The 27061-nt window shown below is 41.9% G+C and overlaps 1 protein-coding gene across 3 annotated transcripts in view; it reads left to right on the plus strand.

Moving 5' to 3' along the window:
* The window catches only part of LOC101443274 (zinc finger protein 596-like), a 119364-nt gene that overhangs the window by 42419 nt on the left and 49884 nt on the right, over positions 1 to 27061 (plus strand). The window lies entirely within an intron of this gene.

Here is a 27061-nt window from a genome sequence, read left to right on the forward strand (position 1 = left end):
TTTCTGCTGTTAGTTGCATGTATATTCATAATTGTTATAACTTCATGTTGAATTGTTCCCTTTATCAGTATGTAATGACCATCTTTGACCCTTATATATGTTTTTGATTTAAAGACTATTTTGTCCTATATTATTATAGCCACCTCAGTCTTTTTGGGGGACAAATTATATGATATTTTTTTCCATCTTTTCACCCTCAACATATTTGTATTTTGAATGTAACATAAGTGTCTTGCAGACAGCATATAGTTGGTTCATGCTTTTTAATGCATTTTAGCAATCTCTTCCTTTTGAGAGGAGAGTATATTTCATTTACATTTAAGGAAACTATTGGTTATTTTTCTATTTTTCTATTTACCTTTGTAAGTCTTATACTATTTTTGTCTCTCATTGTAGCATATATGGATTTAAATTTTTCCCACAACCGTTTCATTTCTTTCCCCTTTCTAGTCACAGAAACATTTCATTTCTTAATAGTTACACAGCAATTATTGAGAAATAACTGAGCTCATGACAGATAAAGAAAATGTGTGCTTTGACTTCTCTCCCAGAACCCCTATGAATAATGTGATCTGTGAATTGCTTGACCACCTTTGTATCAATAGTTTCCTTAGGAATTATAGAGTCGTAACTTCAGCCCTGCTGACCAACATGGTAAATGCTTATTTTACACAGTTCCTGTGAATGTGTAAATTCTGCCCTGCTGGAAAATACTATGAATCACTGGGCATTGATTATCTCTCTGGAGCACTGCACTTTTAATCATACTCCCTCCTCATATGCCCTCTCCATCTGCACATAGACATGTGGTATCAAAGATTCCTCTTGCTTTGTGGCAAGTGTGTTGCAAGCTTCAGAAATGCCATGCTCTTTCTGCCTACTGCCACAGATCAGGATTTAGGCCATGACCAGTTTCAGATTCTGTAAGAGAGAGGATCTCCCCTCTGGACCATCAAGTTTGAGCCCCCACATAAGCCCCCTATAAAATGTTCTTTGTCCACTAAGTTTGACTTGTCTGAGCCTTTCTTTGGTCTGATGTATCCCTCTCAGTTTGGTGGGAAGCTGTCACTTTACATGGTGCCCTGCTTGGAACACTCAGTTCTATTTAACAATAATTTGCTTTCCTGTGTTGTACCCATATTGAGTGCCTCCCCAATTCTATCTGGATATGTTTTTCATTTGTTTTTAACCCATGAGTTTAAAATTTAACATCCTAAGTATCTGACAATTATCTTCAGTTTGATAATTACTTAACTTCAATAGCTTGCATGTATATTATAGTCCTCTGAACCCCCACAATTTTTTACTTGTTACCACTTATATGTTTGTGCATTGTAGTACAAAAGGCCTTATTAATGCCTTTTTACATTTTCATTTAGGCACTTATAGGAAGCAAGATGTGGAGATACATACCAAACAATGCAATACAATAATGCCGGCATTTACAATTACCCAAATGGTTACCTGTATTGCAGAACATTGTTTCTTTAGGCCGTTTTAAAGTATTTTCTACTGTACTTTCATTTCAGTCTAAAAACTCCCATTCGCTTTGCTTGCGACACAGGTCTAGTGGTGATGAATTCCCTCAGCTTTTGTTTAACAGAGAACATCTTAATTTCTCTCTCTCTTTTTTCTCCCTGCCACCTGCTCTTTCTGCCGTGTCCATTCACTGTGTGATTTTCCATGTCTATTTCTCTCTTTTCTTGTCTTCTCTTGTTTTCTCCTCCAGGATTCACCAGGATTTTATCCTGGGGACCTCCAACATGAAAAGAGGTTCCCTGTCATTTATGCCACCTCAGTTCCTGGTTTCTGTTGTGTCTCACCTTGACTCTCCCCTTTGTCTCTCTTTTTTTGTTGTGTCATCATCTTGTCTAGCTCACTATGTGGACACTGCCTCACTGCATGGGCACTGGATCACTGCAGAGGCACTGGTTCACTGTGAGAGTTGCTGTAAAGTCACTGGTTCACCATGCATGCATTGGCTTGCCATATAGGTCACCATGCAGGCACTGGCTTACTACTTGGGCACTGGCTTATGACATGGGTTGCCATGTGGGCACTGGCTCCCTGCATGGGTGCTGGCTTACTGTGCAGGCCTGGCTTACTGCATTGGCCTGGTTCGCTGTGTGGGCATGCCTTTATCAGGAGGCCCTGGGGATTGAATCCTGGGTTCTCCCTTTTGGTAAATGGAAGCCCAATCTCTTGAGCCACATCTGCTTCCCTCTCCTTCATTTTCGAAAGAATTCACTGTATATAAATTTTTGACTGGCAGTTGTTTTCCTTCAGCACTTTGAGTATTTCAACCCTCTGCCCTCTTGTCTGCATTGAGTTCCGATGAGAAATTAATCACTCAATCTAATTGGGACTTCCTTGTATGTAAAATGTTACCTTTCTCTTGCAGCTTTCAAAACTCTCTCCTTTTCCTTTGAATTAGGTAGTGTAATGTATGGTGGGGAATATTTTTACATGGTCATCCCATTTGGTGATCACTGAGCTTCTTGGATTTGCATATTCACACCTTCTTAAAAGTTGTGAATTTCTCTATTTTTTGAATAGCCCCTCTGGCCCTTTTTATCTTTCTTCTGCATCTGGCAGACCCTTATATTTTGGTATGCAATAGATGTTTTAGGCTATTTTCACTTTTAATACTTTTTTTCTCTTTGTCTTCCTCAGCCTGACTCATTTCAAACATCTTTATTCAAGATCACTGTCAGCTCCAGTCTACACTTGAAACACTCCTGATAAATTTTCATACCAGTAATTGTGGTCTTCAACTCAAGGACTATTGTTTTGTTACTTTTACATTTTTCTCTTTAAACGTTTATATTGCTCATTTATTGTTTTTCTGATTTACTTCAGTTCTTTATCTGGACTTTCATTCACCCTCTAGAATTTTTAAGACCTCTTTTTAAAATACTTTGTTAATTGTGTCCACATTCTCATCTCCTTCATTGGAGTTTTCTGTATTTTTATCTGCTTCCTTTGGATGGACCACCATTTCCTGTTCCTCTGTTTGTATTTTGTTTTTTCCTTGCACAATCTATGTGTTAATATGTAAAATGATAATTTTTGGATTTGTGCATGGAATGTATCTTTTTCATTTTGTAAACAGCTGATGAGAAAAACATTTTTTGGGGCTTCAGCCCTCCTATCAGGAAGGTTTGTCCAGAGAAATGGAGTGTATAGGGTTTTCCTTGTCTTTCTGGGCCTCTATCTTGTTCTGTGGCTTTGCTTGTTGTTTTGCATTTTCACTGTTGACAGGAGATTGGTTTTCTGCTCTTTTTATAGTATATAGACTATCCTCTCCTGAGTATTAGAAGCTGCAGGCTTTTACTCACACAGTCCACTTCTATAGTTTTTTACACTCCTTTCATTGTCTCACACTACTTTTGTGTACAGGAAAATTCTGGTAGGATGGTCACCCCAGGGAAGAATTTCCCAAGTTGGTTTTTCCCAGCCGTAACAAAGCCAGAGACTATTGAAAGGTACAGACTTTCTCTAATGTGTCCTATGGAGAAGAACAGTAAGGGCAACAGAATTTTTTTGAATGGCTTCCTAAAGCTTAGCTTTTCTAGCCTGGCAAGCAAATGCAGTACTTCAGCTTACTGTCCCTAGGGAACTACTGCTTCATTAAATCACCACTGTTTCTGCCTATGTCCAGGAAAGACTGAAATATTGTCTCCAGCCACCTTAGTGCAGAACAGGTTGTATCAATAACTTGTCAGAGCCATTACCCAGTGATCTGAACACTCCCAATGGGTTAGGGCAGTTGAATATGTCAAGCCTTTGACATTGTTGCAAGTATCTCTCAATATGGCCCTTCAAGTAATGAAAATTGATTGTCACTGTGGGTCCTGAGGTGAGGGGGAAAGAAGTATTGAAGAGATGGAATCAGTGTAAGTGTGGAGCAATGGGAGTGTTCTACAAGATCATGCAATGATGGATAAAGGACATGTAAAATTACATAAAAAATGTATAACAGTCTGTAGGCTAAAATGTAAACCATAATGTAAAACATAAGATATTTAAAAATTTAGAAAATTGTATAGGCTAAAATATAAACCATAATGTAAACCCAAATGGAACCATGTTTGAAAGCTATTGTTTCAATATCTGTACATCAGCTGCAGCAAATATAATATGAACATGTAAAAAGATCATTTTTGGGGAAAGGACAAATTGTTTGATGTTGGCTATGTGGGAGTACTGTATATTGTATATGTGAATTACTGTGATCTAAAATTTTTGTGAAGACAATAAGTAGGAAAAAAAAGGACGTAGACACTGAGGAAGAAATGGAAGAAATTGCCTCGCCACTGTACACTTATTGCACTGATGAAAGGCAAAACATCAAAAACAAAGCATTTTCATATTTTGATACCCCAATTTATTTTTACTTTAATTTTTCTAAATTAGTCTGTATTCTATATCCAACCTTTAAACTCACCACTATGTTCCATTTTACTATGAATGGAACCTGGCAATATATTAGGCTTCATTTTTGAAGAAGTTTTGGACCACAGAGAGGTTCAACTATGGCAGGGGAGGAACACAGTTGTGGGGTATTATTGATAGGGGGCACATGGTTGGGAGGGAGTTCTCTAGGGCATGTATACAGGGTACATAAAAATGTTTGGATATTTTCATAGTAGTTACAGTTAAAAATGACAACTGAGGGAGTGCTGAGTTCCTAGTGATGGGAGCTCTATTACCTTCACCAATGGAACAGCAAAAATCCAAGTGCAATGGCAAAGACCAATAAAGAAGAATGGTCCAAAAATGAGCCCTTGATACTAATGACTATGCTTATGAGCTTATGCACCTGAAATATGAACTAGGCCTAGAGCTGCAGGGAGCCTAAGAGTTACCTCCCGAGAGCCTCCATGTTGCTCAAAGGTGGCCACTCTCTAAGCCAAACTCAGCATGTAAATGCATTACCTTCCCCACCCTCCAGTCCCCAGCTTGGGGTATGTCTCCCATGGATGAGACTCCCTGGTGCCAAGGGATTGCTATCAAGCACCTGCTGATGATGTAACTAGAAAAAGACCTTGAATAAGAGGGTCAACTAAGACCAACAGAATATCTTAGTCTACATGTAATATCAGGCGTTAAAAACTGCTTTATGACTTGGATAAAAGGGGGAAATGGAAAGGACAAATGAGTTTATATGACTATGAGTCTCCAAAAAAGAGTCAGGAGGTCATCAGAGGGGTAATGCTTACACATGCCTCAGCAGGGTCCTAGAGACAGCCAAAGTAGATAGAAGCCCAGGAACTGGTTTCCTGAGGGCTACAGAGACCCACAGGTTCTATGGTCATGACAGATGACTCTGGAGTTCAGTGCCATGTCAGTTGGTTCTACTTAGGAGTTTGTGTACCTGAGTGTGATGGAGATGTACTCAGGTGTGACCTTTCTACACATGCCTCTTCTGTTACTTTTATTGGACCTGTGTTTGGTGCTGGGGTTGGTGTATACTCAGGAGACCTGAATCTCTGGACTGTCCATGTGACAGCCAGGCCCTGAGTTTCAGCAGATTTACAACTCCTATCGTCTGTTTTATTGGACTTACCCTGGCCAGCTAACAGGAAGGTGAAGAAGGTCAACCACCACACCAGTGAGCCAAGAGTGCCTACAACTGCAAGCAAGAGAATTGCATCCATCATCCATGTGGACTATAAGCCCCCTCTCAATTTAGAGGTGGAGTGGACATAACCATCCCAGGGTCCACAAGATGGAGGAATAGAGTATGAATTAGAATGGACCTACTCATATTCTACTATGGAACTATTGTGATTAGTAATGGAAGAAATTATAGCATTGATGTAGAGAAAGTGGCCTCAGTAGCTGCTGAGGGTAGGGAGAGGGAAGAAGAGATATGATGGGGCATTTTCAAGACTTGGAGTTGTGCTAGGTGGCACTGCAGGGACAGATGCTGGACATTGTATGTCCTGCCATGGCCCACTGGGTGGACTAGGGAGAGTGTAAACTACACTGTAAACCACTATGCATGTCGTAGAACAGTGCTCCAAAATGTATTCACCAAATGCAATAATGTGCTATGATGATGAAAGAGGCTGTTGATGTGGGATGAGGGGCGTGGGGGGTATATGAGGAGCTAATATTTTTTGAATGTAACATTTGAAAAATAAGGGGAAAAAAAGCTGCAATCAGTGATCAACTGTGCCGCCCATGTTCTAGGGGAATAGGATTTTTAAATACCTTTCTGACAATAGCAGCTAGCCAGAGACTGTACTCCATGGGGCTGGTCTGTTGTGATATTGTATGATGGACACAAGTAGCTGCCACTCAGAGACTGTAATTAGAGTTTTTTACTATAGTTTCTTTTCCTCCTCCTGCTCTTCCATGGATGTTGTTCAGTGTTCTCCTGTACTGTGGACATTTCAAATAGATGTTTCAGATGTTCCCTGCCTGTTTTATAATTGTTGTAGTAGTTGGATTGAGTACTGGAACTCCCTACTCTGTCATCTTCTTATTGTCTCATAATTTTGATTTCACCTCCAGGTCACCATATTCAGTTCTCATAATCTGAACAATCACTGGCCTCACACTCACCACGATATTATTCTTGCAGGCATGATTTTAATCCTGGTTCTAGAATGAATAGAGATAAAGGAAACCATGGGCCAGGCACTGGTACCCTCAACCTCATTGATCTCAGGATTAAACCAGCTAGACAATTCCCTGGTATTCATGGGGGATTCTTAAAAGCCATTTATTTATACCCTTCCTCAAGAGGATGTAGACATCATGCCATAGGTACCCCCGCTGTGGGGCTTTACTCTGGATTGTAGACAAGTTTGAAACATTGGCTGTAACCACCTATGTACAGTCCAGGTTGAAACAATAACTTTCCCCAGAGCCATTACCCAGTGATCTGAATTCAATAATCAAAAGCTGTGATCATTGGTCAGCTACAGTTTACTCCATAAATATACCATTCCTGCTTTGCTTGAGACACCACTGAACAAAAGGTATGAAAGAAAGATGAAAATAATTGCCAAAATTCATCCCATTCCATAATTTTCAAGATACTCAGCTTGCAGCCCACAAAATCAGTGGATCAAGTTGCTCTTTAGTGCATCTTGGGAACACAGGTTCAGACACAAAACCTCTTCTAGTAAATGAACAGTTTATTACTTAGCACAAATGTCTGAAAGAGGAGGGGAAAAGATTCAATCATGGCCATTTTCCCAGTCTGGCCAACTACCCAGGCCAGAGTTGGTAGATGGCTGCTTTTTATGCTTCACTAGGAGAGAATTGACTGTATTCTTTCAGTATTGAGTATTTATACACTCAGGGGCAAGAGGACAATAAATCTTGACATATTTGATCTTATTCATTTCACAATTTGGAATGCTTTGCACTTACATGCACTGAAAATCTGGCATTATGGTAAATCACTGTCACCTTGATGGTGCTTTATTACCAGCAATCCTAATTAAATGCCAGAAAAGATGTGTGGAGGTGTTTTCAGGACTTGGAGTTGTCCTGGGTGATGCTGTAGGGACAGTTACTGGACATTGTATGTCCTCCCATGGCCCACTGGGTGGAACGTGATAGAGTGGGCTATGATGCAGACCATTGACCATGAGGTGCAGGGGTGCTCAGAGCTGTATTCACCAAATGCCATGAATGTCTCATGATAATGGAGGAGATTGTTGTTATGGGGGGAGGAGAGGGGTATATGGGGACGTCATTTTTTTTTTAATGTAATATTAAAAAAATAAATAAAGACAAAAAAATAGCAATGCTTCAACATTGGTTCATCGATTTTAACAAATGGACCACACTAATCTATGATGTCAATAATAGTAATCATATATGGGTGCCAGGATGTTGTATGGGAATTCACTATATTTTATTGTAATTTTTCTGTAAATATGAATCTAAACATCTCTAAATATAAAGTTAAAACATAATCACACCAAAGAGTAAAAGAATAAATAAAGACTACTAGATCACTAAGAAAGTATAGGTGACTACAGAGATATCCTTTCATGTGAGATGAAGAGGCCTTCAGGCTTAGTTATGAAGAATTTGAAGGAGGCAGCCACTCAAAGTGCTCAGAAAAGAGCTTTCCTGCTAGCAGTTATAGGAAAGGCAAATGTTTTAAATGGGGAAAGAAGTTCCCCAGTTCAAGGAACAGAAAAGAAAGTGGGGAAAATTGGTTGGGAATGCAGTTGGAGAGCTGAGAAGAAGGCAGATCACATGGGACTTTGGAATCTCTATGGAGAGTGGTGGGAGCAGGGTAGAAGTGACTGGAGGAACATGGCATGTTTCTTGGTAAGTTAACCCTTCTTTGTTCTAACCTACTATGGTAAGGAAGAGTCAAATGGGTAAAAAGATGTTTCTGCCTAATTTACTTAATCTATCCTAAGTATTGGGTTTTAGAAAAATATGCCAATTGATGAACAAGATACTTGAATAAGAAAATATTAATAGGCCTAGTTCAGTTGGCCTTGACTATGTTACTTCTCATCTTTCCACAGCTACCTTGCTCAGTCCCTTCAGATGTCTCCTCTCTCTCTCTCTGGCTTTCCCTTGACACATAAGCATGCTTTTCCTCTTTTTGTCTCATCCAGAACTGAGATAACAGCTTTACTGAAGGCTTCCACCACTGTAAGTACTGCTCCCTCAATCTCCTCTCAGAGCTAAGGTTCTTAGATATCTGAGTCTGGGGTCATGACCTGGCACCATTTATACTCATTTCAAGTTCAACTAGCTGTGATCTTGTCACACTTCAGCCAACTACTCCACTGAAACTGCTCTCTTAAGGCTACATTCTAGTTTTCTACTGTAATGGACACATTCCTTTCTTTATCTTCTTGATCTTTTCTTCCTGATTTCTCATTATTTTTTATAGGTTTGATTATATCTTTCCCTACCCCCACCTTGGCTTACCCATATCATCCTTTCCAATGTTCTTCCTACTTCTCTGTTTCTTCCTTCTCAGTGTAGTCTTTCATCATTTATTCCTTTCCTGTTGATGCCCAAAGTTTCAATCTCCTGCCCATATACACCTCACTCTAATACATTTTTGGAGTGGTCACTTCCAAACTTTGGATTCAACTGAATCAAAATACAAGTGAACCAAACTCTTCACATCTAATGAGAACTATCTCCTCAGCCCCACATCTGAATTGCAGTTGGACTCTCATAGATACCTCAAACTCAAGCTCTTCATACAATGTGCTTCCCCCTCTTCCCTGTCAGGGTACATATCACCACAGATACTCTAAGCCAGAAGATGGAAGATCTCCTTTACATGTCCTACTCTTTCATTCATTAGTGCATTTAGTGATAATATGTCTACTCCCTAAAAATGTTTTCTTAATTTCCTTCCTCTTCTCTGTTTTTCCTGCCATAGACTTAGCCCAAGTCTTCAGACTATCACACTATTGTAGCCAGACTATCACAAAATTCCTACTAGTTCCTCTGCCTCTTGCCAGGGCTTTCTCCAATTCATCCTCTGTACTGATGCTATTTAAAAATACAAAAACCTTACCAAAATCCTTTCCTTTGTTTCTGTAGTCTGCACAATAAAGTCCAAATTCTTCAGCATTTCATACCAAAAATCTCATGGTCTGTTCACAGTTCATGTCTCCAGGCTCACTCTTACCATCTCTTCACAGTTATGTTTCACTAGAGGTCAGGATATTCTAAAAAGGATTCTGGGGAGAAACTCTTAAGTTATTAATACAATTCTGGACAAATAATTTTCATTTGTGAAAGTGGGGAAATTGGTTTAAACACAGTAGAGGGCATAAAGAATATCCATGAAAAGAACAGAATGCAAATTTTCCTGTTTTTCATTGAAAACCCATTAACATCACTAGGAATTCAGTTTAGAAAAGTGCTACTGAAGGCATTTGGAACAACTTATAACAGTTTCTAGAATATGCTATGCTCCCTTGCTTCTCCATCTCTGTGTGGGGTACCGTCCATTCATTCATTTACTCCTCTTTTTTTTATGCAAAAGTATTTATTGTATATCAGCTGTACATACTAATACTAGTATAGGTTGGACATTCAGAGGGAGAACATGATCTACATGAGCTAAATTAGTAAACATATGCTTGAAACAATCAGTCTAAATGCTATGAACTTGGCAGCATCAAGTATGAGGAACTGAATTGGGGAAAATCATGTGACAGTAACCTTGTTCCCTCCTTCACAGGGCTATTGCTAAGGTAGGTGTCAGGGGTTTATTTTAGTCATTTTGAGGCTTAGATATTAAATATGCATTTATTTAAAATTATAATTTATTCCTGTATTGATTCTTTTCTTATGAAATATCCATCATTGTCTCTAATAATATTTCTTGGAAAGTCTATTTTGTCTGATTCTAATGTAATTACTCCAATTTTCTAATGGTTTCTGTTTGAATGATATATCTTTTCTCATCATTTTATTTTTACTCATTTGTGTTTTTAATCTGAGATGGGTCACTTGTAAAAAATACATACTTAGAGCTTGTAAATTCATCCAGTCTGATGGTCTCTAACTTTGATTAAGCTGTTCAGGCAATTCACATTCAATGGGTTTGTTGGCATTTCTGGATTTATGTATCCCATATTAGCTATTTTCTATATGTCCTTTCTTGTTCTTCTGTATTGTGTAAATTATTATTTAGTGTACCATTTATATTGATTTGTTTACTTTTAATATGTCCTTTAGTTATTCCTTTGAGACTCTAATTGAAAAATTAAAATACAGCTTATTTTATGACAGTCTACTTCAGATCAACCCAGAAATATAGAAACTTTGCTCCATTGTACCTCCATTTCTTACCCCCCTTTTTTTATCTTGTTATGGTATATATTTTTATATGTTACAAATGCTTCATGTAGTATTATAATTTCTGATTTATACAGTTTTACATCTCTTAAGTTAAAACAAGAAATAAAAGTTATACCTATAGAAGCTTTTATATTAACCCACATGTTTATCATTTCTTGTGCTCTTCATTGCTTTCCAGTGGAGTAATATCTTTTCAGTCTGTCAAACTTTCTTCAATTTTCTTGTAAGGGATGCATGGTAGTTGAAATTATTTGTCCCCAGAAATGCCAAATTCTTATTCTTAATCACTATTAATTTGCGTATGAACATATTGGTAAATAGAACCTGATACTGGATCCTTTTTAAAATTTAATTTAATTTTTATTGTCTTTTTTAAAAAGTTACATAGACCACAAAAATGTTACATTAAAAATTTTAAGAGATTCCCATATACCCCACAGCCCACATCCTCATTCCTCCCACATCAACCTCTTTTGTCATTGTGGCACATTCATTGCATTTGGGGAATATACTTTGGAACACTGCTACACTGCATGGATTACAGTTTACATTGTACTGGATCATTTATAGGCAGAATTATTTTGGCAAGCATCAAAAGGACAAAGTCAGAAGTATAGATATATGACATCATCATGTGATAAAGCACTGCTATCACCAGAATGACTGACTGGAAAAGAAAGTATAGCCTTGCTGACATCTTCATTTAAGATGGCTAGTTTCTGAAATTGTGAGTGAATAATTCTTGTTATTTAAGCAACCACCTAAATATTTGGTATTCATCTATCTTGGATTGTCTTTATTTTACTTTCATTTTGCTGGATATAGAATTCATGCTTGACAATGTTTTTCCAGCAGTACTTTGAACATGTCATTCCACAGCTTTGTGGCCACCATCCATTAATTTTTTTTTTTAAGATTTATTCATTTATTTATTTCTCTCCCCTCCCCCCCCACCCTGGTTGTCTGTCCTCTGTATCTGTTTGCTGCATCATCTTTGTCCCCTTCTGATGTCAGCAGCTCAGGAATCTGTGTTTCTTTTTGTTGCATCATCTTGTTGTGTCAGCTGTCCGTGTGTGTGGCACCATTTCTGGGCAGGCTGCACTTTCTTTCATGCTGGGCGGGTCTCCTTATGGGGTGCACTCCTTGCACGTGGGGCTCCCCTACATGGGGACACCCCTGCATGGCAGGGCACTCCTTGCTCATAACAGCACTGTGCATGCGCCAGCTGCACATGGGTCAATCTGGCCTGGAGTTTGATCCATGGTCCTCCCATGTGGTAGACAGATGCCCTAACAACTGGGCCAAGTCCGCCGCCCACCATCCATGAATTTTATTTCTACTTCACTTTATGTAATGCATCATTTTTCTCTGGTTGCTTTGAAAATTTTCTCATTGTATTTGATTTTAATTTGATTTTAATTTTCTTTTTCTTTCTGAATTAAACTTTGAGTGTGTCACATATTAAAGGAATGCATAAGACAGAATAATTCTACCAAGTAACCGATCTTTAAATGATCTACCTACTAAAGTAATTACCATTCTGCAGGAATGATTAGACATACTGGATTATTAAAAAATATAACTTATATGGGAACAGTAGCAGAGGAGTCTTCTGATGTGGCAAATCAGTTTTGAGATTGATTTTCTGCTGGGCCCTCACATGGCAGTGGTATGTAGAAAACTGGCCTAGTTTCTCTGACTATCGCATGAACCCATAATTTGTTTTTTTGACTTAAGGACTTTTCACATGTGATACACTTGAAGGGCTTCTCCAGTTTGTGAAACTTCTGGTGCACATTGAGGTCTGATATCTGGAAGAAACGTTTCTGACACATGGTAAAAAAAAAAAATGGCCTCACATTCCTGTGTCTTCTCTGGTGTGTGTCTCACTGAGCTGGTACCTAATGATCCTGGGACAGTTCTCACACTTGTATGATGTTGGGGATCTGTGGACACTTTCTTGGTTTCTTTTTTACATCTGGATATTTCATCATTGCTTTGGTTGGTAGAAATAGGCTTAGGGCTACTTGATCTATCCTGGGAAGAAACTGGTTCCACCTACATAGGGACGTCTTGAGAAGAGGGTCCTCCTAGGGATTCTTCTGGATATGGAGGAGCCAAGATTTGCTCTTCTGGAGTGAGGCAGGTTCTCCCAAGATCCATACCCCTCTTCCAGCTTAGGGCTATAATCTTCCTGAATAATAACCAGGGAAGGTACTTGATAGCCTTGATTAGTAATATATTCATTTACTTGATTGGAATATCACAGAATGTTGATATTCATCTGCTTGTCCTGTTTGAAGGGGAATATTTTGGGAACCATGGAGGGGTGTCCTCATGCTCACTCCTCTTGGGGTTCCTGCTGGCATTTTTTTACATTAGATGAATGACTTCCCTTAAGATCATATTCTCTGAGAAGTGGGCTTTCTCTGCCTACTTGTGGACATGGACAAAATCAGGTGACTTCATGCAGTCATTGGTCAGATCTTCCATGAGTTTCCCTAGGATTCTTCCACTTGAACCCCAGTTCCTTCTCAAACTGGATCTGTTTCTACAGTATCTTTTCATCATAAACAGTTCCAGGACCAACTAAGAAATAATTTCTCCTTGTGTTTTTCTGGCTGAAGCCACACAATTCCTCCTTTTTGAATGAGCAATTGTTGGTTTGATATAAGCTGAACTGAGGTCTCTGAAACTTATAGTTCCCATCTTTCTTCTAGACATTGTTTCCTTTTATGGGTACTTGTATTTGGTTTTCATAGTTTGTCTGTGATGTGCAGATCTCTTTATATACATCTTAGCTTTTTTTTTTTTTAACTTCCTGGACATGAATATTGTTTATCATTATATCTAGGTAATTTTTGGTCTATATTTCTTGAAATATTTTTCTTCCCCTTTCTCTTCACTCCTTTTAGGAGTTCTGTTACATGGAAGTTGGTATATTTGATGTTTCTCACAGGTAACTGAGGTTCTATTAATTTCCTGTCAGTAATTTTCATTTGGATTCTGGAGAATGGATTATATTTGTTACTTAAAGATTCATTCTTTTGCCATCTTGAATCATCTGTTGCATTCCTCTACAGAATTTTTCATGAGTTTTTGTTTCACCAACACTAAAATGTCCTTTTTTTAAAAATAATTTTTATCTTCCTCTATAGAAATTCCTTTTGTTGCTTCATTGTAGTCCTACTGTTTTCTCATTCATTAAACATGATCTTTAGTTCTTGGACATATTTATAATAGCTGTTTGATGTCTTCATTTGAAAGACTTCTGAAGATAGTTATGGACCATTCCTATTCACTACATTTCCCCCTGTGCATGAATCACCTTCATTTTCTGAAAAAATGATCATTCTGGATGACTTAATATATTTTAGCATATTTGGAGTCTTAGCTTTAATTGTTATGGTGCTTACTGTTGCTGCTGTTAATTTTTCTCATTCATATTTTTATTTTGGTCTTGGCTTGGCCTAAATCTATGACTTCTCTCTCCCCTATAGTATACAACAATTTATGTCTGTTCTTGATATATGTGTGTGTATGTATATGCATAAACACAAATATGTAACATGTTTTATATAGATATATTGCGGCGGCTTGCTCGGTCGGTAGAGGTGGGGTCTGGCTGCGGACGAGGGGTTGGTCCAGCTCTGGACGAGGGGTCGGTCCCGCTTGGGACGAGGGGTCGGTCCCACTTGGGACGAGGGGTCGGTCCGGCAGCAGACGAGGGATCGGTCTCACAGGGGTTGTGCGGTTCGGCTGACGGGGTCGCCCGGCGAAGCCGGCGACAAAGGGGTCGCCCAGAGAAGCAGGCGACGAAGGGGTCGCCCGGAGAAGCAGGCGACGAACTGGGGACAAGGGAGGCCAGGCCCTTGTGGGGGGCTCTCAGGACTGGAGGGTGCACAGCAGAAGAACTACCGCGGAGACAAGGTAAACACGCAAGTCCACTTTATTGAGGGAGAGGCAACAGTTTTATAGGGGCTGGGGAAGGCTGATTGGTCGAAGCCACGTCCTGTTCTGATTGGTTGCCGGCGAAAGGTCAGTGGGCGGTACTGGACGGGGGAGGGGTGGTGATTAGGGATTGGCTGTCGCTGTTGCTGGGGGAAGGGGCAGGGTTTAGGGATTGGTGGCTGTTGCTGGGGTGGAGGGCAGACTGGAGTTTCCCGCCCACGCCTGGCTGTTGCTGCTGTCAGGGGGAGGGAAAAGGGCAGACTGGATTTCTCCACCCACGCCTGGCTGTTGCTGCTGTCGGGGGAGGGGAAAAGGGCAGACTGGAATTTTCCGCCCTGCGCCTGCACAGGGAGAAAGAAGAAGAAGGGTGCCGCCCCACAGGCATCGTGTGGCGCCATCCGGGAGGAGGGGCGGCCAGGGAAGCATGGCTGCCGAGAAGGGGAGACCCGAGGGCACTCTGCGCCCATGCCGAGCTTTCTTCAGGGGTGGCGGTGAGTCCGACCAGCCACCCTATTATGGGGGCAGCGGCTTGGCCTGCCGCGGCTGCTCCCCCACCAGGCCAGCAAACCACACTTCAGCCTGAGGGGTGACCGCATATATTACACATTTTTTTCTGGCTTCCTATAGGCTGTACCCATTTCTGTGTAGATTAACTGTCAACTAATAAATGGGCAGAAGTGGTTTTCAACCGACTTTGACCATAAGGGTTCAATCCTTTGCTCATCAGTCTATGGAGGTAGAGCATTATTGAAAGTTCCCTGACATTTTTGTATCTGCTCTGATGTTTTCTTTCTGCTGTGCCCTTTCATTTCTCCTATGTGCATGTGTATAACCTAAAGATCAGCTAGGAGTATATGGATAATGGGGCCTCTATTAGCCAGCCAAAGGGATCCTGATGCAAAATATCAGAAGTCTGTTGACTTTTATAAAGGGTATTTATTTGGGGTAGGAATTACAAATACCAGACCATAAAGCATAAGTTACTTTTATTGTCCCTCACCAATGTCTATGTTGGAGAAAGATGGCTGCTGATATCTGCCAAGGTTCAGCCTTCCTGGGTTCCTCTCTTCCCAGGGCTTGCTTCTCTTTCCTCTGTGTGCTTATTTCTCAGGGCTACAGCTTAAGATTTCAGCATCAAACTCCAACATTTAAACTCCAATATCAAAACTCCTAACTGTCCTTTGCCATGTCTTTTATCACTTGGTGGGTGGGGACTCACAACCCTACTGACATGGCCCAATCAAAGCCCTAATTATACTTTAATTATACCCAGGTATAGACCAATCCAATATCTACTTTTAGAATTCATAACTATATCAAACTTCTACAGGGCCCTATCTTCCCTCTACTACTCCTGCATGAAGCCCCATTTAGACCTGTAGTTCCCTACAACACATCCCTAGGTCATCCCCTATTTTCTGTCCCTGCTATCATCATATCAACTGATTATGCTGCTAGGAATGGGTGTGCCCACTGCTCCATATTTGATGAGACCCCTTTTATAGGAATTACCAGGGATTGAAACTGGGACCTCAAACATGGGAGGGAGTCACTCAGTCACTGAGCTTCATCTGTACCCATTGAGCCCTTTCTGACTGTGTGAGTGGTGCTCTTGGTATCATTGCATATCCTGCCTTAATAGCACCTCTACAATGACCAAGCTGGAGTGGGAGAGTGAATGGGAGCAGACTCAGATCAGATGCCACAGACTTCTAGGCTTCTTAGAAGTACTAAGATTATTGTATGCCTTTGATCTCTTCTCAGAGAGCTCAAATGGTTGTTTGGTTAAGCTTTACAGCTCAAGGTCTTATTTTGGAGATAGAAGTTCTGGAGGCAGGCCTTTTAGTTAAAAATGAGTAGGCCTTTGAGGGAGGGTAGATGAGTTGGCACAAGAAATAAGGAGTGAAAGACTAAACAGTAGCACAAGGTGAGAAGTTGAGTGGTTGGAGAAAAGTTAACTCAGCCATCCTGACTCATCAGCCACTTTTGGCTACTTGTGTCATGGAATTTAAAGTAGATTCCCAAATCATTAGAAGGCATGATCTGGACAAGACTGAATATCATTGAAGCCCTTACTGAAATCAGAAGAACCAGAAATGACAGGAAGGAAATGCTGAGAGTAAGACACTATCTAGAACCTTCCATTTACATGGCTGGTATTTATACAGAAGGGCAAAGAATGACTTTATTATAAGGATAAGTTGCAACCAAATATATGAGATTGAGTGTAGGAAAATTAATTTTGTATTTCAAAATCTGTATCTCAGGAAAATACTGATATATATCCTTTTTGAGGTATATAACCTTCTGAGAGAGTCACCTGTGCCCTGGCACATAAGCCTCATACTTAAACCAATATCCCCACATATTCTTGCCAAAAGTGTAGATTACTGTACTTACTGATACCTTGTGAGACAGGTGGAATGTTTTTTAATTAGTCTCATATTTAACACAGTGGGTGGAAAGAAACAAACCTTAGTTCTTCACTTCTATTTGATACATACCCACTCTTCTCTGAAAATGCAAGAATATTGCTCTGACAGATGACAAATATCTTTAGGGTTGTAGAGCTAGCATTCCAAACTACTTATCTAATGGCTACCAGTTACCAGTGTACACACAAGGTGGAATAAATTCCTGTGCCTTATTCTGATATATATCTTTGTATGATAAATATGGTAAGTATTTAAGACACTTGGAATTCCTGAATAATTAAATGTTTGAAAAAACTGGAAAATTAGTACAAAAAAAATACAAATAAGTTAAAAGCAGTAATAAAATGTTAAAATCCAATGAGACCTTTTCTTTTTAAACATGAACTCATGAAAACTTCTAATATTGTTCAAATAAATTGTATACTGAGTACAAAAGTAACTAAGATTGAGCATATTTATAAAATTATAATGTTACAGTGACACACCCCTTAGAAAGCTATCATATAAACTGAAGGAATGGCGGCGGACTTGGCCCAGTGGTTAGAGTGTCCATCTACCACGTGGGAGGTCCATGGTTCAAACCCCAGGCCTCCTTGACCCATGTGGAGCTGGCCCATATGCAGTGCTGATGCATGCAAGGAGTGCCATGTCACACAGGGGTGTCCCCCGCATAGGGGAGCCCCATGTGCAAGGAGTGTGCCCTATACGGAGAGCCGCCCAGCACGAAAGAAAGTCCAGCCTGCCCAGGAATGCTGCCGCACACACGGATAGCTGACACAACAAGATGATGCAACAAAAAGAAACACAGATTCCTGTGCTGCTTACAACAACAGAAGTGGACAAAGAAGAAGATGCAGCAAATAGACACACAGAATAGACAACTGGGATGGGGGGAAGGGGAGAGAAATAAGTAAATAAATAAATAGATCTTTAAAAAATCCCTGAAGGAATGTCATAAAAAATTACAAACTCTAGGTTGGATAAAGAAGAAAGCTGAGAGAAACAATGTGGCTCAAGCAATTGGGCTCCCACCTACAACATGGGAGTTCCCTGGTTCAGTTCCTGGTGCCTAGTAAATAAGACACTGAGCTGACATGACAGGTAAGTCTGGCAAGCTGACACAAGAAAAGGATGCAATAAGAGATGCAAGAAGAGAAGCATAATGAGAGACACAACAAATCAGGGAATGGAAGTGGCTCAAGTAATTAGGCAACTACCTCCCACATCAGAATTCCAGGGTTTGATTCCCAGTGCTTCCTAAAGAAACAAGGATGAGAAAGAGACAAAGCAAGTGGAAACAATGATGGGGAGTGTGATGGTTAGGCTATTGTGTCAGCTTGGCCAGGTAATTGTGCCCAGTTATTTGGTCAAGAAAGCCTTGAACTAACTGTAATGCAAGGGCATTTATAGACCTTAGTTACCACTGACTTCTGAAGTGAGAAATTAAGATAGCTGGTTATAATTCCATCGGTCAGGGAGATTACCATCAGCAGTGAGTGATGCTTAACCCAACCAGTTGACTGCCTTAAAAGGTGAAGTGATTCTAGTATTGAGAGAATTTCCCAGCTCATCTTGGACAGCGAACATCTCCCAGAACTTGTCAAGTATCTTCATTGGACTTTCATTGGAGCTCCTGGTAGCAGCCTGCCAGTGGAACCTGGACTTGTGCATCCCCACACCTCATGAAAGACTCTGATATATCTTTTACTATCAATGGATATCCCTTGTTTATTCTGTTTCCCTAGAGAACCCTGACTAATACAGGAAGAAATACATAAATAAAACGTATCCTTTAAAAAAGAAGAAAGCTGAGACACCCTGACCTGTCAAACTGGGAAAATGATGATTTCTACTTCACCATATTCATGCTTTTTCTTAACCCACAGTTATGTGCTCAGCAGCCATCTTGAGCCTCCATGAATACTATAAGCACTCTGTCCTAGACTCTGACTTTCACTCACACCTCTTCCACCTTTCCTATCTTGGGTTGGCTTTCGAAACACCTTGCAGAACAGAGCAATGGCACTGAGGTTTGCAGTAGGGTTTGGGCTGACGCTGCCCCAACACCACACACCATTTAAGCTCATGCCAACCCCATATCTACCCCCACCTCGAACCATTCTGCTTTAGGTGGGTGCAGAGATCCTGAAGTTCTGCCTTAAGGGAGGAAGGAAAATGGTGTGTGCTATTTCCACGATTTTGGGAAAGCATAGATTGAGGTGCTTCCAGGCACTTATGTGATCTTTCTCTCACTGGGCTCTGATCTGGAGGGAAGAAATCTCAGATCCTCAGCCAGATGTGGTGGAGGTCAGAGGCCCTGGACCTGGGCTCTCTGTTCCAGTGGGTGACTGGTGGACAATGAAGAGTGCCCAGGATGGAGAGGGAATGGTGAGTCAGAAGTTCATGCTTGGGCTGGACCAAGACAGGAAGACACTGGCCTGGGGCTGGGAATCAGAGAGATTGATTCCCCAGGATGTGCCACTGCTGCCACTGGCAGTCTCTAGTGGCATCTTCCCTTCTGAATCCTGCCAGTCTGTGTGGGAGGACCAATGGGTCCTGGTATGTCTTCCTGTGTGCTTATTTCTCTATTTCCAAGAGTGTTTTTTCTCATTCATCTACTTAGGGGCCCCCTGGAATTACTGAAAATGCCATGCATGTTTGCTAGAGATCAGAGGCCATGAACATGTCTAAGGGGGCCTGAGGCATAGGTGATGTGTCTTGCATTCTGGAGACTGAAGTACAATGGGGGTGTGTAGAAAGGAGTCAAGTTGCAAAGGGAAGGGATAGTTCCCTCACTTCATCAATATTGTGCCAGTGAAGGCAGCATAGGACAAGGGTGGCTTCTTTGGGGCCCATTTGCATGCAGGTGCCAAGGGGATTTAGGGCCCCAATGGCCAAGAAGAGGTCTAGCATGTGAGGGTTCTTTGTTTCTAAAGTTGCAGTCTCCTCTGCCCTTGTCAGGCCTGGACTTATGCTGATTGGGATGATCATATTAATGGTTGGGACAGAACTGCCTACCTATGTCCCAATGGCATAGGTAGAGGTGATGGTAACAGTGCAGGGTTATTGCAGAGGGACAGGAGGCATTGGTGAGGGAGTCATGCTCTGGGCAGGTGCTGCCAAAAGAAGAGGGAAGAGAGAGAGAAAGAAAGAACATACATGCATTATAGAAATGCTGCTGTTAAATTCTACAACATCTAATATTCCCAAGCAGTCTCCCATGCAAATACTAAGCAGATCCTACCCAGATTAGCTTTAAAAATCAGACATCAGTCTGTATCAGACATGTTCAGGGTGGTATAGCCATAGATGCTGGTTGTCACAGCCTGGAGCCTCAAGAGTATGTGCTGTGCATTGCTGCTAAAACTTGTCACTCTGCAAGCTCTAGGAGCCACTGGACCTGCTAATGTCCACTAGTCATCTGGGTGTCCTTGCCACCAAGTTACACCTCACTCTTGGGTTTTGCTCATACCCTGACAGCCAGCGTGGCAGCCAAAAGGCAGGCCAGGCATTGAGATGGCCCTGACAGTGCCCAGCTACCCATATAACAAACCAGAGGCCAAGGGCTCCCTGGGGTACCAGTCTCTTTGTTAGGCAGTTTCCAAAGAAGCTTGCCTCCCCTTGTATTCTGACATCCCACCAAGTCAGAGATCCTCTGATTCTGTGACCTTGGTCCCTTGTGTGCCCCACCCTTCCCAATCTGGCTCAGTCCCCATCTCCACACAACTACACACACACCCAGCCCACAAGTGTTCCACACACATCCCTGATGTGTATAGCTGGAACCACTACTCTACCCTGATGGCCTGCCCAGTCTGCAGGCCCTTCCTAGAATGCCCTTGGGCAGCCCACCTGGTCAAGGCCCCACCAGCCCAGCAGAATTGATCGAATGCACCAGGCTAGTGTCAGGAGGATGCCAAGGCCTCATTTTCCACACAATACTCAGGAACATCACTCCTATAGGGAACTTAGGCCAAGCAGTTCCCATGCCTATCTTCCCGTAGGGTGCAGCCATCCCAGAAGATGTCTTCCCACCCATGTGGCCACAGCACTCTTGCTACTGACCTCCATAAAATAAGTACACATTTTCTAGCCCAGGCTCTGTCCTCAGCCATCTGAGCCCAACCAGAATTACTCAAGGTGGAAAACTGACATCTACTCCGAGAGCTGGTGCTGGGGGAGCCACTGGCACCAAGATCCCACCTAGTCCACCCATGCAAATTCAACCAACACACACACACTCTGCAATGGAGCACCTGTTTAACTCAGCAGTGGGAGCCAAATCATGGCTCTGATGCAGTCCACTAGAATGGGAAACCCTAGCCATGGGCTGTGATGGACACTGGTGGACTTAGGCTTGGAAGCAGGTCATCTGAAGGCATGAGTGACTGGGAGAAAATGCCCCTGGAGCTGGGAACTTAGATGACCTTGGATAGACATATCTCAAGGTATTTGCAAGGAGAGGTGGGGCTCTAGAGTCTCCCCGTGATTCCCTGTCAGCAGCCTCCACAGTCCCATGCAGTGGGTGGAACCTCCACTGCCATCTCCTGTGCCTTTGCCATCTGAAAGCAGTCTTCCTTGGAAAGGCCCTTGAAGCTTATAACTGTGGTCCTGGTGGTGCAGTTGATTAGGTAAGGTGCTGCCCTAACACTTCACCCCCCTAAAAGCCCTCATCCACACTGTCTACACCTCCCATGGGCACCATCCCACTAGACATCCCTGCCACAGTGGATTTTGCCCTGGGCAGTACCAGAGCCCCTGACCGTCCTTCTGAGGGTGACTGGAACACATTTGATGCTGTTTTAAAGACCTTGGGATTTCATCAGGTACTTCCTGCCTCCTTGGGGTTCCTTTTCATAATGGGCTATCCCTTGGAGGACACTTCAGAATTCTCCCTAGCAAGGGAACCCTCCATCTCTACACACCCCAGATGGCTAGATCGACTCACTGCTCTGTTTCTCAGTGGTCTCCACCCACTTGACTCTAAGCCCTGTTAGCTCAGGCCATTCAGCCCTCTTTTCCCTCATCCTGGGGGAAAAATCCTAGCACAAGGTCGACCTGCAGCCAGTTTGCCACCTCCAACCCAAGGGAAGGAGGTGCGGAGGTGTGGTCACTCAGTCAGGAATAGCCAAGTTTGGGGGATTTGCCTCTGCTGTTGGCAGTGTCTCTTGACATCTTCATGCTAGAATCCTGCTGTCATGTGTAGGTTGGGGCCCTTGGATATGTGTGTCTCCCTCTCTGCCTGCCTGTCTGCCTAACCTACCTGACTGTTTCCTGGGTAATTTGTTCTTTGTCCAAATGATACAGTATTTTGCTGGAGCCATCATCCTAAGCAAATATTTCCACTCTAACAGCATTTAACCATCAGTCCATATCATTCCAGTCAAAATGTCAATATTGTGGACCACTCTGGTGAGCTGGTGGTTTTCCCTAGTGTTTCAAGGACACCACTCTATAAGTAAGAAGGATAGAGTCCACTGGCCATGGGAGACATCTTTTGAAGCCCAAGGACTTCATATACAGTATCTCAACCTTGGGGAAGAAATCTTTTGTATTGAAAGCATAAATGTCACCAGGCCACCCCTGGAAGAAGTTCCACATGACTACTGTTACAAAACAGTGGATTTGATTCTGAGGATTGTTTCTTTTGTGCTCACCTGAATTTAATGTTACAGTGGGCAGCAACACTATTTCAGGAATGACATAATAGCCCAATATACAATAATGGGTGCTTACAGGGAGCACATTGGAGAATCTAATACACTGGGGAAGTCAGAGATACACCTAGCGACCATCTCTCAGGCCTTATCTACTCCCATTTCTATTGTGTATGCATGCCTTATGTTTCTATTCCACAGCCTGGTGTCTATGTTAGGTCTAATGGAGAAGTCTGAACATCCCTTAAATGTAGAAACTGGAAATACTTAGCCCCACCTGCTTATCAGGGAGAGAATGCTCATTGCCAGGTCATCACATGCTGTGGTATATAAATACTGAACATTCAAAGATTATAAGTCTCTCCTCTCCAAGGAGAAGCATACAGAGCTGTCACTTCCAACAGTGGCACAAGCAGTTAGCCTTCCTGGGAGACTGGCCATGATGGTATCTTTTGCCCTGCACTTTTGGACAATTTGGACACTTTGTTCTGTGCAAGGAATAAGGTGTTCATTTACTAAAAGTTGTTGTTGTGCTTGAGCCTGTGTTCCCATTATGCACCATAGAGCAAATTGCTCCACAGGTTTTATTTTGGCAAGCACAGTGCATGGGGAAGTACAGAATGGAGGTTTTGTTTTGTTTTTGTTTTTGTTTTATGACCATTTTCATTGCTCTTGCATTCTTTTTGTACAAGAGCATTTTGGACAAAACAGGATGGGCTAAACTGAAGGTTCACCCCTTTCCTACCAGAATGGGTAGAGGTAATGGCCCACAGGTGGATGAACTAAGCATGTTGTTTCCATCCAATGGAACCTACCCAGGAATTCCAGGGAGTTAGCTGGATAGTTACACACTGAGTTTAATGAGATTGGGGCTTCAACTACCTGGAACACATAGATGAGATCTGCTCTCCAGTGGAGAACTTTGAGGAAAATATAACCTAGAATAAGGGTCACAGGCTCAGTAGGCACAATCTAACTCTTCCAGATCCACTCCCCTCAATTGCCAAATATAGACAGTGGAGGAAGAGCAAGTTGGAAAGCTCCTGCCTCCACCTTCAAATGTGAATGAAAAGTCTGGCCCCTGGGAGCATTCTCTTAAACAAGACATGACTAAATTGAAAACAGCTGAGGATTGTGGCCAAGAACTCCAGTAATTCTCCAGGACCCTAGGCCATATGCCTCAGTGTATATACATTTTGGGGGTAGTGAACAAAGCTTTATATCATTGTTGGATACAGATACCCATGTCACTATCATTCTAGGAGATGAAGAGGGGAGACCTTGGGCATTCCACAAGGGTTTGGAGATTGTAGGTTACTGCTACCCTGTTTATTGTTCCATTGGCCTCTGGCCACCACTGTGTTCATGCCTCCTGCCACAGAATACATTGTAGCAATTGATATCCTGTGCCACTGCACATCCCAAGCATGACAACAAGCATAAGCTCCCCAATGCCAACAAATTCTGGTTATCATAGTTGGGGGGAGCTGGGCTCAGCATTTCCCAGTGCTCCCACTTTTCTTCATTGTCCAACAGTGGCAATACTCCTTCCTGGTGGAGAAAAGGAACTCATAAAAGACCTTCCTTCTGCAGCTGTCCTCTGTTCCACCATCTCCATCTAGAATAGCCTATTGTGGCCATTGGTAAAAGTAAGTGGAGCATGCTTAACTATTTGCAGACTGTTGGTATTTGAAAGCAGAAGTATTGCCTCCGGCACATGGAGTCCCAGACATTGTGACACTCTTGTAAACCATCCTGGCTTCCCCTGATATGTGATATGCTATTTTGATCTTGTGAATATCTATTTTACCTTCCCAGTTTGAGAGGAAGACCAGAATCAATTTTTTTCAATAAAATGCCTACAGTGGATTTTCATTGAACAGCCACATGTGTATTTAAACTCAACCACTATCTGCCATCAATGGATGGGACAGGATTTGAGTAAGCTACATCCTCCCAAAGATCTCCAAGTGTTCCCTTATATTGTTGATCTCATGATGTTTGGCCAGGGTTAAGAACAAAGTGCTCAGAGAGAGCATGCATTGTTAAGTAGGACTTGGCAGTTTGGTTTGGTCATAAATTCTAACAAGATGCAAGTCCCAGCTCAACAGGTCAATTTCTTTGTTGGTGTATCAGCTCAAGCCAGCACTGGGTCCCTGAAGCAGTGCAAGAGAAATTAGCATTCCCAAAGCCATCCAAGTCCAAAAAGGAATCCCAGTAATTTATTAGGCTATTTGCATATTGGTGCTGACCTATTCCACATCTTCAAACCCTCCTGGCACTACTATATTGAGTCATATGGAAAGCAGAGTTACATGCTTTTAGGCCATAAAGTTCCCAGACAAAACCCAGAACTAGTCCTTCAAAGGAAATTTCTGATATACTACTGGACTTTGGTATAAATAGAAATGGTAAGGATTACCAAGAGCTCTCAGATCCTCCTAAGTCTTGAAATCCTCATCAGATAACATGTCCTGGGTAATCAGAACACTATCCAGGATGTGCCCAATGACAGAGTATTATCAAATGGAAGTAGTAAATTAAAGACTGTTCTTGGCTGGGCCTCCAAACAATTACATGCCTGCATGGAGTGGTGACAGAAGCCTCCCTCAACAATGATCCTGTTGTAATATGAGATGAAGGCCCTCCCCTCCCTGCATTGGAATCCAGAGGGCCCCAATTCAAGGATGCCCATCAGAGGCTGTTTCATTGATGGATAAGCCAAGCAGAAGGCATTGGCATCCCTTGAGCAGCAGCTGCTGTGTACCTAACCTCAGAAAGACAAGCTAACTATGGCACTGGGGGAAAATACACAATGTGCTGAACTATAAGTGATCTGCCTAACCATGGACAAAACTTGGACAGGAATGTTTACTGCCTCATGGTGGGAATCATAAACATTATCATGTCTCCAATCATGGGCAGAACATGATTAGAGAATCAGGAGTTCCTAGGTACAGCAAAGGGGTTAATGGAAACAACGGGCATTGTAGAAAGGCACAATTTATGTTACTCATGATGTCAGGGACAAGGTCTATATAATGATAGACATCTATAGAATTGTAGAAGTTGAGAGAGGTTCAATTGTTTACATATAGAAAGGCCAGGACTCAGGTGGTGGTGCCAAAACTTAAGGGAACTTGGACTTGGTCCCGAATGGGAAATATAATGTAGCCTGTGCATAAACTCAAAGTCAACTAATTATCCAAGTGTGCCTAGTCTCTAGAAAATCCAGTTAAGTGATATGGGCTTTGAATGTTCAGAAAGGATGAAAGACTGAATGTGTATTCAAGGTTGCATCCAGATGGAATGTGGGCAAGATGCTAATTCAAGCTCACCTGAAATGTGGGTGATATGCTAATTCAAAACCTATCTGGTACTCAGGCAAAAACTTAACTAACAAAGAAAGTAGTTTTCTTTGATAAAAGCACCATTTGACTTCCCACCTTGTATAAAAGGAACTTGAAAATCTTGTTGGAGGCTCGGGTTGGAAACAGAAAGCTCCTGAGTCTGGCAGGCCATCAATAAACAATTTTTCCCTTCTCAAAATCATTCCTGAGTCCTGCCCTTTCTATATGCAAATAATTGAACCTCTCTCAAATTCTACAACATTTTTGCGGGCTCTCCCGGGATTGCAAACGAAGGCCAGAGATGGTAGCATTTTGCTGCCCATTCCAAATCGCCGAGGAAGCCGGGAGGACTTGGGTGAACTACAAATCTGGCTGCCCCTGGATTAAATTTAATCCAGAAAAGATGTGGGCTCCACCAGAGTCTTCCCAACAAAAATTGAGGGCAATGGAAGGTCTGAAGAGAAAGATTCTGGGAACGAAAAAGAACTCCGAACATGGAAGGAGGTAAGACTCCCCGGGTGAGCACAGTCTGGAGAACCCTAGCTTTAATTGCTAGGAGGGGGAAGCTGATCACCTCCCGAGAGAACCCTAGTAGCCCCAGAAAATTGGAGGGAAGCCATTCTCTCTAGGTCTGGAAAAAGGAAAAAAAATGGGGAAAAAGATTGGAGTTTGAGGTTTGTCTAACTGCATGTTAGAATCTGGTACTATTCTTATATCCACTGAAGGAGTGGAGGCTTGATTATAATAGGAAGGGTTGTTTATAGGTTGAAGTCCTAATGTCCAGGAAATTGGTCTGGATTTTTTAAAAAACTTGGTTACAGGAAAATGGATCAGCTTTTCTAGTGAA

Source organism: Dasypus novemcinctus, chromosome 28 (assembly GCF_030445035.2).
Source record: "Dasypus novemcinctus isolate mDasNov1 chromosome 28, mDasNov1.1.hap2, whole genome shotgun sequence".
NCBI lineage: Eukaryota > Metazoa > Chordata > Mammalia > Cingulata > Dasypodidae > Dasypus > Dasypus novemcinctus.